The sequence below is a fragment of the Hyla sarda genome, chromosome 4 (genome assembly GCF_029499605.1).
Source record: "Hyla sarda isolate aHylSar1 chromosome 4, aHylSar1.hap1, whole genome shotgun sequence".
Classification (NCBI taxonomy): domain Eukaryota; kingdom Metazoa; phylum Chordata; class Amphibia; order Anura; family Hylidae; genus Hyla; species Hyla sarda.
The window spans coordinates 284,234,946-284,247,350 of NC_079192.1; the positions used below are offsets into that span (position 1 = coordinate 284,234,946).

Consider the following 12,405-nt stretch of genomic DNA (forward strand, 5'->3'; position numbering starts at 1 on the left):
CAAAGGCTCAACCTCGCTGACTGCTGAGAAGGCGTGGGACAGAAGGACTAGGCAGAGGCAAGGTCAGACGTAGCAGAGGGTCGGGGCAGGCGGCAAGGTTCGTAGTCAAGATGGATAGCAGAAGTTCAGGTAACACAGGCTTGGACAACACTAAACGCTTTCACTGGCACAAGGCAACAAGATCCGGAAAGGGAGTGCAGGGGCAGTGAGCAGATATAGCCTGGGAGCAGATGGAAGCCAATTAAGCTAATTGGGCCAGGCACCAATCATTGGTGCACTGGCCCTTTAAATCTCAGAGAGCTGGCGCGCGCGCGCCCTAGAGAGCGGAGCCGCGCGCGCCAGCACATGACAGGAGGGGCCCGGGACGGGTAAGTGACCTGGGATGCGATTCGCGAGCGGGCGCGTCCCGCTGTGCGAATCGCATCCCCGACGGCCATGTCAGTGCAGCGCTCCCGGTCAGCGGGACTGACCGGGGCGCTGCAGGGAGAGAGACGCCGTGAGCACTCCGGGGAGGAGCGGGGACCCGGAGCGCTAGGCGTAACAGTGATACTGGTGACAACGGTACTTACCTTGTCCCATTCCATGCAGGGGATCTCTTGTAATCTTTTCTGGTATCTCCGCTCCGTGCAACCGGCTTGGGGCACGGGCGGAGCTTAGTGATGTCACCGCTGCTGTTCTCTCACAGTGGGACCCAGCAGGGAGCAGCAGTGGTGACGTCAGTAAGTTCTGCCTGTGCCCCAAGCCAGGTGCCCGGAGCAAAGATACCAGAGAAGATTACAGGAGAACGGGACAAGGTAAGCACTGTTGTCCCCAGTGTTACCTGCACTACCTGTCGGTACCGACAGGTTAGTGCAGGTGACACTGGGGACAGATTTCCTTGAAGTTGTTTAAATGTTTGTTAAGAACATAATACAGCCAGAGTGGTTCAACAAACCAGAGTGTTTCAACAAACTGTGGCTCTGTATTATGGCTTAGATCAATTGGTGCAGTTTCTGTCCCTGCAAACTCCTCTAAAAATGTCAACTTAATTGTCAGTATTTTTCAATAATGTCATCATTTGACATACATCCTCCTGCTCCTCTACCACAATTGTACATGTGACCTTGTTGTTGTTATGACCACGCAAATGTCATGCAAAACCATGGCAACATCACACAGGCTTGTGTTTAAATAACCAAGTTGCATGCAAATGTTGTCAGATGCACCATGAATCACATCTTGCCATCTTGGATGTTATGAAAGAAAGCCTCATTCTTATGCATGTATTGTTTCAAGAGAATAGGTAGTGGTTCAATTGTCTCCATGTCCTCAGTAGGATTCTGTCTTTTGGCCAGAATAATACTGGATGCTTCAACATTTCCCGAATGTGGTGGAGGAGTTTCAGTGGCTAAATCATCCACATCGCTGGAGTTGCTAGCCTATCTCCTGTAAGATAAAAATTTCAGGCTAAGCAACCCTTGTGGAGTAAATTAAAAGTGCAAAATATTTTGCACATAGAAGCCACATAGCTTGGACACCATGTCAGGAAAGTTTTTTAGATAATGGTACATTCACATGTAAATGATCCTGCGCAGATTTGATGTGCATGATTTCATGACCATGATTTTGTGCGGCAGATTTCAATGTAAAAAAAAAGACTGAATCCAGATTCTTTTCATAATATACAAATCATGCACATGACATCAGACGAATTTGACACCCTGGACCACCGCCAGTTTTTTTGGGAGGACTTTGCAATCCACATCATCGTACCGTTTCCTTTGTACATCAAGGATTGACCATTTCCCTACCCAAAGGGCACTAATCTTTTGGCATATTTCGCTCCATACTTTCATTTTGTTTGATTTAGGAAGTTTTTCACGGAGCCTGACACAATTTAGTTAATACTTTTCACACACCTATAAAATAAAAACATAACACATAGCTAATTTACAATAGACTAAAATTTCTTACTAAGATGCCATCAGAAAATTCAAACATGGTTAACAACCTTGGCCTTTAAAGTTGTAGTCAGTGATGTAACATTTTATCCCCTAGGATAGGGGCTTAACTGTCTGATCGTGGCTGGCCCACAGCTGGGCCCCCCGCAATCTCCCTCTAACACCTGCATTGTATGCAAGGCTGCGTCTCGAGTCTCAGAAACTTGCGGTTTTCCAAAACTAGATACGTGACCTAACATCCCACCCCCCTAGTGATTTCGCGCCACGACACCTCCATTCATGTCTATGCAAGGGTGCGGAACCTCCATCACTCCCCCTCACATAGACATGAATGGAGAGGACGTGGCGTTACATCACAAGGGTGTCATGACGTTACGTCACATATCCAGTCTCGGAAAACCACAAGTTTCCGAGACTGGAGACGCAGCCCCGCATACAATGCGGGTGTTGCAGGGACATCACGGGGGGGGGGGGGGGGGGCGGGGCACAAGGGCGATAGACTCTCTCATACAGCTATATGTTGGTGGAGGTGTAGTGAAGAAAACTGTTCCCTGTAGAGAAATGTTCACAAGCAGCTGATGATAAATGCTGAGCCACTGTGATTGGCTGAGACGCGCACACCCGCCCCTTACTATTGGTTGTTGGGGGTGTGTGCATCCTCGCTCAGCTCAGTATTTGGCACCAGCTCCCTGGACACATTTCACCACACCCCAATCTATGCGCTCTCACAGCAGGATAAAGAAAACTGTATCATCGCTATGAGAGCAGAGAGATCTGGACAGAAGCAGAGAACAGGGATGTAGAAAACTGTGTCCCTGCTGCTGCGGCTCACTCTCGCCACTGCTGTAAAACTGTGAACCTGATCCCCACACCTTGGTAATCAGAGGCAAGGGAGAGCGGTGATGGATAGCGGTCTCCCCTGCCTCTGCACCTCAAGACACACATTTCTACATCCCTGCCGCAGGGATCGAGGATGGAGAGAGCCAGCAGTGGGGGCACACATTTCTACATCCCCCAGGCTGATGAGAGCTGTGGGGATCAGGTTCACAGTTTTACAGCAGCAGTGAGAGTGAGCTGCAGCAGCGGGGACATAGTTTTCAACATCCCTGTTCTCCGCTTCTCTGGTCCGATCTCTATGCTCTCATAGCAAGGATACAGTTTGCTATATTCCACTGTGAGAGCTCAGCATTTATCATCAGCTGCTTGGGAACATTTCTCCACAGGGATCAGTTTTCTTCACTACAGCGGAACGCCCCCTGATAGAATGTTCACTGTGGACCGAAACGGGAAACTCACCATCGAAAATTAAAAACATTTTGAAATGTAAAAACTTGAGCTACACAAGTATAAAGGTTTTTATTAAAAAAAAAATGGTAATCTAACTTAGCCACTATGATGTGATAGCAGACACTCCCCCCCCATGTATCCTATAGAGATACATGGACGGGCCGTGTCTGAAGCTGCGTCATGTGGGGACTAAATGCCCATGGTATGAACCACCACTGAACTATGACTTATCCCCTATGCTTCGGATAGGGGATAAGTTTAGACCACTACAGTTTGCATTAAACTACGTAACACCATTAGGGACACCAAAGCAAAAAAATTGGACAACTATAAAAACCACATGGAGCGCTAATAAACCTCAGGAATCAGGCCTGAAAAACATGTAGGGGTCTAAAAAAAAGTGGCTACGTACCTGAACAACGAGAAAATGCTTTTCCTCACGTGTAAAACGCTTCTTCTTTGATGATGATCCATCATCCTCTCCTTCCTCATTATGCGAGTCAGCTTCCATAAGGCCAACTTCATCCTCGACAAGAGCCTGAGCCTGAGAAGATTTACATTCGAGAGTGGGTGACGGGCCGTGACTGAGAGAGCTCATCATCCTGGGGAAAATGTGTTTGTAAAAAAGCCAGGAACAACTTAAATATCACTTTTTTGGGGAGTAAAATTGCGCTTCTCCACTGGTTTAATGATCCTCCTTCTCGGTCGCTTGGCGCGCAACTGTCTGGAAAGTTCCCACGTCGGGTTCTTTAATGACGTCATGCGTCAGGAACGTCCGATGCGACCATTAGATGTCGCTATAGTAAATACGGACGGAAAGCAGAAGGTGGAAAAAAGCAATGGACCGTTAACACAGCCCAACACTCTTAGTAAATGAGGCCCATTATCTTAATTGTGACATATGTAGTGAGACTCTGTATTCATGGTTGAATATTAGGGAAACACAACCAAAGGGAAAAAGGGAAACACAACCAAAGAGAAAAGACCAAATAGTCACTTGTATACAAAATATTTATAAAAGTTTATTTATTTATAAACATTAAAAATCAGCAACAATTAAAAAGGAGGGGTTACGCATAGCAGATGACAGCATCACCGGGACCTCAACACTGAAACAATGGTGAATACGGCAGTGTATATGTTCGAAAGTGTACAATACATATTGAATAAGCAACAGTAAACATTACGAGGCCACCTTGGAAGGTGGGGGCCAGTGTAGCTCTCGGCAGGGAGAAGCAGCAACCAGAGGTGAGAGATGGGGAGATTACGGGGGGGGGGGGGGGCACAGAGGCCAAACCACCACCCATAGTCTCACTGCCCTTACTTTTATGGTAGTTTAGAAACTTCTTTCCTCTAGACACAGTGCATTCCCCTTGTTATACTTACAGTACTGGTATAAATGGATCATGGGAGGGATCTGTGTATTGACATTTTTATGTGTAAACCTAGTCATTTGGTCAGCCCTTATCCATCTCTTTTATTTATAACCCTTATTTGATATTTTCTGGGCTATATTCCATCCATTCCATTTACTTTGGTTACCTGCCTAGGCTCTACTACATCTTTCCTGGTACACACAATAGTGAACAATATGTTCGGTCCGACAAGTGATTTGTACAGTGGTAGAATTATGCTAGTCTATTATCTTTATCTATTGTCAAAATTTCAGTGGGATTAAGTTTACAGGATCGCCATCTCCTGGGTTGGACAAGTTTATGGCACCTAGCTGTGCAGTCCAATTCAAAGGTCTTTCATTCAAACTGGCTTCGGCCAATCTCATTTGCTTTTTATCACATCAACAGTGCAAAAATAAATCTTAACCTAAATACTACCAAACAGGGACCCTACATATTTATTAACAGTACAAAATCAGCAAATATAGAATCACGTGCAAATTGTGCATAGATAACATATACAGCAATTCAGACTCCACAAAAAATACCCCTAGCTGTCCAGGTGACAGGGCTTATACTCAGCTCCTCCAAACATTACACAATAGTTCAAACCATAGGCTGGCATCACCTGTTATTCACCTGGCTGGGAGACCTTTTTATTACATGTTTCTCAAAGAAACTTCTCAGCCGGCACATAACAGGGTTCAAATCCCCAACTTTCCTCACAGATTAAGCAGAACCCCCTCTTTTCTTCCTAGAACTTATTTCAGGTTTCTCACACAACAAAATTAAGAAAAATACTACTAAAACTGTCTATTTCTTAGAGGAAATTTAGACTAGACAGTCTCAAAAAGCACAACATTTGCAACAGTGGCTTAGTCTAATTGATAAATCTGGCACATTCTTAGTCAGTAGGGAAGATTTATCAAGACATGTACAGAAGAAAAGTTGACCAGTTGCCCATAGCAACCAATCACATCGCTTCTTTTATTTTTGAGAGGCCCCTATAAACAAAGAAGCAATGTGATTGGTTGGTATGGGCAACTGGTCAACTTTTCCTCTGCACAGATCTTGATAAATCTCCCTCATTATTATTTGGCCTAAATTATGCCAGAATACTGCACCAGAGTCAGGACACAATTTTGTCACACAGCGTCGCATCTTAATCCATGTACCATTTTGAAGCAAAGCACTCCCCTTTGTAGGGGATGGAAGAAAAACTGTCAGAAAAAGGTAATAAATTGTGCACAACATGTAAGCCAAGTAAATAGCACAATGTTAAAATTCTGATGCATTTTAACTACTTAACCCCTTAACGACCAAGGACGTATATTTACATCTTTGGCCGGCTCCCGCGATATAACGCGCGGTCATATCGGGTCGGTCCCGGCATGTATCTGAAGCCGGGACCTGGGGCTAATAGCGCGCGGCAGCGATCGTGGTGCCGCGCGTTATTAACCCTTTAGATGCAGCGTTCAAAGATGAACGCCGCGTCTAAAACGAAAGTGAAAGCTGCCTGGCTGCTCAATGGGGCTGATCGGGACCACTGCAGTGAAAATGCGGTGTCCTGATCAACTGGGACACGAGCGGAGGTCCTCTTACCTTCCTCCGTCGCGTCCCTTCGGCAATTGATTGCTCCAAGCCTGAGATACAGGCTTGAGCAATCGAACGCTGATAACAGGGTATAAGATCAGTGTGTGCAGTGTTATAGGTCCCTATGGTAGCTATAACACTGCAAAAAAAAAAGTGTAAAAAACAGTTAATAAATGTCATTTAACCCTTTCCCTAATAAAAGTTTGAATCACCCCCCTTTTCCCATAAAAAAAACCATGTAAATAAAAATAAATATAAACATATGTGGTATTGCGTAAATGTCCGAAATATAAACATATATCATTAATTAAACTGCACGGTCAATAGCGCACGCGAAAAAAAATTCCAAAGTCCAAAATAACGTATTTTTGGTCACTTTCTATTTCATGAAAAAATGAATAAAAAGTGATCAAAAAGTCTGATCAATACAAAAATGATACAGCTAAAAACTTCAGATCCCGGCCCAAAAAAATGAGCCCTCATACCGCCCCATAAGTGGTAAAATAAAAAAGTTATAGGGGTCAGAATATGACAATTTAAACAAATACATTTTTCTGCATGTAGATTTTTTACAGAAGTACGATAAAATCAAACCTATATAAGTAGGGTATCATTTTTATCGTATGGACCTACAGAATAAATATATGGTGTGATTTTTTACCGAAAAATGTACTGCGTAGAAACGGAAGCCCCCAAAAGTTACACAATGGCGTTTTTTCTTCAATTTTGTCGCACAATGATTTTTTTTCCGTTTCACCGTAGATTTTTGGGTTAAATGACTGATGTCACTGCAAAGTAGAATTGGTGGCACAAAAAATAAGCCATCATATGGATTTTTAGGTGCAAAATTGAAAGGGTTATGATTTTTAACCCATACAGGACCCAGGGTGTATGGATACACCCTGTGTACCTGGGTCTTAAGGGCCCAGGGCGTACCTGCTGACCGGGGACCGGACCGGGGTGACTGCTGATATCGATCAGCAGGCACCCCGCGCAAATGCCCAGGGGGGTAATCAGACCCCTCCCCCCATGTCATCGATCGGCGCAAATCGAAAGTAAATTCACACTTGCAATTTGCGCAGATTCCGGGTCATACGGATCTATGGTGACGCGGAATATAAGGGGGATCGCGGTTGTCTAAGACACCTACGATCCCCCTGAAGGGATAGGAGTGAGGTGGCAGGGGTGCCACCCCTCCTATCCCTGCTATTGGTGGTCTAGACGCGACCACCAATAGCAGATTGGGGGCAGAGGGGTTAACTATCATTTTCCCCATCCTGCCCACCCACAATAGGCGGGGCAGAACGGGGAACCGAAGGGGACCAAACGCCGAAGATCCACTTACCCTTCGGTGGAGGCTGCGGGACGGGATCGGCTGCGGTGATCAGCGCGGGCGCCATGTCGTGCGGCAGAAGAGGAAGGTTCCCTGGATCCGATGGAAGCCGGTAAGTTGCCTAGCAACATCTGGAGGGTTACAGTCTGAGACTTTAGCCCTCCAGATGTTGCAAAACTACAACTCCCAGCATGCCCAGACAGCTGTTTGGGCATGCTGGGATTTGCAGTTTTGCAACAGCTGGAGGTCTACAATTTAGAGACCACTGCACAGTGATCTCCATACTGCCCTCTAGATCTTGCAAAACTACAACTCCTAGCATGCCCACACAGCAGTTTTCTGTCTGTGCATGCTGGGATTTGTAGTTTTGCAACATCTGGAGGTCCACAGTTTGGAGATAACTGTGCAGTGGTCTCTAACTGTAGCCCTCCAGATATTGCAAAACTGCAAATCAAAATCTAAATATCGATACTAATAGTCTACCACCAAAGCATCAAAAATCCAAAATTGTAGACTAAAATATAACCTTTATTGGATTACCTTAAAAACCATTCCCCTATTGGGCTAACAACAATTCAACACCAAATTAAAGTGCTCAAATTCGTGACCAATACCACAAAACTTGAAAAGTAAATATAGTACAAATGTAACATAATATAAAATTGGTATAAGTATCGTTTCTGACTACCACTCTCCCTAACCCCTTGACTCGGGGGGGGGGGGGGGGGGGTTGGTTGTGGGACAACAGGCAGGGCGGGGTCAGGAACCTGGTACGCCCTACAATACCCCTATTCTATAAGCCTGCCCTAGGCAGAGTTTACGTCCTGATAAGGACGGCCCCGCCCTGGAACCTTGTCTGGTCTTACCTAACCTATTGGATTATCCATTATCAGACCCGCAGCAAGATTGTTTAACAAAAATTCTAAAAATAATTATTTTCAGATTTTTACTAACTACAATGAACCCTTTGTGCATATATATCATATGACTAGGTGAAGTCTTACTACATTACAGACACCAATAAGCGAAGATAATATTAAATGGTGACAAATAATGTATCGATTCCAGCACAAGTGAAATCACCTGTCAAACTGCTAGTATCAATGGTATCGTTGCTTAGTATTCCCGCAAGCCGGATGTGCTGTCAGACTTACCTTCAACTCAGCCAGAGGCAGCGGGATTGTTGCTCAGCAACAGTAATAACAGAAGTGACGTATAACATGTCACTTCCGGTATCGCGGACATCACCTAGCTCTGTTTACAGAGCGGCCGGGTGTGACGTAAGTTACGTCACTTTCGGCATTCATGCGGGTCATAGGCGACAAATAGACATCAGGTATGTGCGTTCCATCTGATTTTTAAACCGACGCTCACCTGATCTCGTCAGCCGCATTTCTTATCAGACCATCACTTGCAACCATGGCGTGCTCACTGCATCAAGCCCTTATCAGTCTCCTGATGACCTAAGCAAGGAAACGTGTTGAGACATGAATATCCCTTCATCTGACAGAATAAGTATCACTTCATAGAAGACACTTGTTTGCATTTTTAAACCTGATTTTTTTTGCCCCTGTTCGTTTATGCTAATCTGGGTATAACTGGGAGACATGTATAATGATGTACCTGATATTCTCTTTGTAAAACCCCTCTTTCTATATGCTAAAGAGGTTGAGTATGACCAGTGGTAATGTTAATAAGGTACCTGAGATACTAATATTTATCTGGATGTACAATAGAGTGTAAGTGGACCCATATGCGCACCGGTGGGTCCAATTCCATAGATCTTTCACTATCTGTAAATATATCCAAGCTTTTCAAGTCTATCTAATAATCACAGAGAATATTTGATGAACACTTAGATTGATATTTCTATATCCCCTTATCAGCGACACTGGGGAAACCCTAACCTTGATGTATTTATCATCATAGATACACATAGGGATTGGTCCACCTAGTGAGTCAGAAAATAACACTAGTAAGTGAGCTAGTTCATCTAGGGATACCTAGTAAGACCAGACTAGGTTCCAGAGCGTAAACTCCGCCTAGGGCAGGCTTATAGAATAGGGGTATTGTAGGGCGTACCAGGTTCCTGACCCCGCCCTGCCTGTTGTCCCACAACCAACCCCCCCCCCCCCCCCGAGTCAAGGGGTTAGGGAGAGTGGTAGTCAGAAACGATACTTATACCAATTTTATATTATATTACATTTGTACTATATTAACTTTTCAAGTTTTGTGGTATTGGTCACGAATTTGAGCACTTTAATTTGGTGTTGAATTGTTGTTAGCCCAATAGGGGCATGGTTTTTAAGGTAATTGTCACGATGCCGGCTGGCAGGTAGTGGATCCTCTGTGCCAGAGAGGGATTGGCGTGGACCGTGCTAGTGGACCGGTTCTAAGCCACTACTGGTTTTCACCAGAGCCCGCCGCAAAGCGGGATGGTCTTGCTGCGGCGGTAGTGACCAGGTCGTATCCACTAGCAACGGCTCACCTCTCTGGCTGCTGAAGATAGGCGCGGTACAAAGGAGTAGGCAAAAGCAAGGTCGGACGTAGCAGAAGGTCGGGGCAGGCAGCAAGGATCGTAGTCAGGGGCAACGGCAGAAGGTCTGGAAACACAGGCAAGGAACACACAAGGAACGCTTTCACTGGCACTAAGGCAACAAGATCCGGCAAGGGAGTGCAGGGGAAGTGAGGTGATATAGGGAAGTGCACAGGTGAACACACTAATTGGAACCACTGCGCCAATCAGCGGCGCAGTGGCCCTTTAAATCGCAGAGACCCGGCGCGCGCGCGCCCTAGGGAGCGGGGCCGCGCGCGCCGGGACAGAACAGACGGAGAGCGAGTCAGGTAGGGGAGCCGGGGTGCGCATCGCGAGCGGGCGCTACCCGCATCGCGAATCGCATCCCGGCTGGCAGCGGAATCGCAGCGCCCCGGGTCAGAGGACGTGACCGGAGCGCTGCCGCGGGGAGAGTGAAGCGAGCGCTCCGGGGAGGAGCGGGGACCCGGAGCGCTCGGCGTAACAGTACCCCCCCCCTTGGGTCTCCCCCTCTTCTTAGAGCCTGAGAACCTGAGGAGCAGACTTTTGTCTAGGATGTTGTCCTCAGGTTCCCAGGATCTCTCTTCAGGACCACAACCCTCCCAGTCCACTAAAAAAAAATTTTTCCCTCTGACCTTTTTGGCAGCTAAAATTTCTTTGACCGAGAAGATGTCCGAGGAGCCGGAAACAGGAGTGGGAGGAACAGATTTGGGAGAAAAACGGTTGAGGATGAGTGGTTTGAGAAGAGAGACGTGAAAGGCATTAGGGATACGAAGAGAGGGAGGAAGAAGAAGTTTATAAGAGACAGGATTAATTTGACACAAAATTTTGAAAGGACCAAGATAGCGTGGTCCCAACTTGTAGCTAGGGACACGGAAGCGGACATATTTAGCGGAGAGCCATACCTTGTCTCCAGGGGAAAAAACGGGGGGAGCTCTTCTTTTCTTATCCGCGAACTTCTTCATGCGTGATGAAGCCTGTAAGAGAGAATTTTGGGTCTCTCTCCATATGATGGAAAGGTCACGAGAAATTTCATCCACAGCGGGCAGACCAGAGGGCAAGGGAGTAGGGAGGGGGGGAAGAGGGTGACGGCCGTACACCACGAAAAATGGGGATTTGGAGGAAGACTCAGAGACCCTGAAGTTATACGAGAATTCGGCCCATGGGAGGAGATCTGCCCAGTCATCCTGGCGGGAGGAAACAAAATGTCGCAAATAATCACCCAAGATCTGGTTAATCCTTTCTACTTGTCCATTGGACTGGGGATGATATGCAGAAGAAAAATTTAATTTAATCTTGAGTTGTTTACAGAGAGCCCTCCAGAATTTAGACACGAATTGGACGCCTCTATCCGAGACAATCTGCGTAGGCAACCCGTGAAGACGAAAAATGTGTACAAAAAATTGTTTAGCCAACTGAGGCGCAGAAGGAAGACCAGGAAGAGGGATGAAATGTGCCATTTTGGAGAATCGATCAACGACCACCCAAATAACAGTGTTGCCACGGGAAGGGGGTAAATCAGTAATAAAATCCATACCAATCAGAGACCAAGGCTGTTCGGGGACAGGCAGAGGATGAAGAAAACCAGCGGGCTTCTGGCGAGGAGTCTTATCCCGGGCACAGATAGTGCAGGCTCGCACAAAGTCCACAACATCCGTCTCCAGAGTCGGCCACCAATAGAAGCGGGAGATGAGTTGCACAGATTTCTTGATACCCGCATGACCTGCGAGATGGGAGGAGTGACCCCATTTGAGGATTCCGAGGCGTTGGCGAGGAGAAACAAAGGTCTTTCCTGGAGGAGTCTGCCTGATGGAGGCAGGAGAAGTGGAGATCAGGCAGTCAGGTGGAATGATGTGTTGCGGAGAGAGTTCAACTTCTGAGGCATCCGAGGAACGAGAGAGAGCATCGGCCCTAATGTTCTTATCGGCAGGACGAAAGTGAATCTCAAAATTAAATCGGGCAAAGAACAGAGACCACCGGGCCTGGCGAGGATTCAGCCGTTGGGCAGACTGGAGGTAGGAGAGGTTCTTGTGGTCGGTGTAGATAATAACAGGAGAACTTGATCCCTCCAGCAGATGCCTCCATTCCTCAAGTGCTAATTTAATGGCTAGAAGCTCTCGATCCCCGATGGAGTAGTTCCTCTCTGCTGGAGAGAAGGTCCTAGAGAAAAAACCACAAGTGACAGCATGCCCGGAAGAATTTTTTTGTAGAAGAACAGCTCCAGCTCCCACTGAGGAGGCATCAACCTCCAACAGGAAGGGTTTGGAAGGGTCAGGTCTGGAGAGGACGGGAGCCGAAGAAAAGGCAGACTTGAGTCGTTTAAAG

The 12,405-nt window shown here is 46.4% G+C and overlaps 1 protein-coding gene across 1 annotated transcript in view; it reads right to left on the reverse strand.

Moving 5' to 3' along the window:
* Nucleotides 1-12,405, reverse strand: part of LOC130369316 (uncharacterized) — a 78,258-nt gene that overhangs the window by 26,108 nt on the left and 39,745 nt on the right. The window lies entirely within an intron of this gene.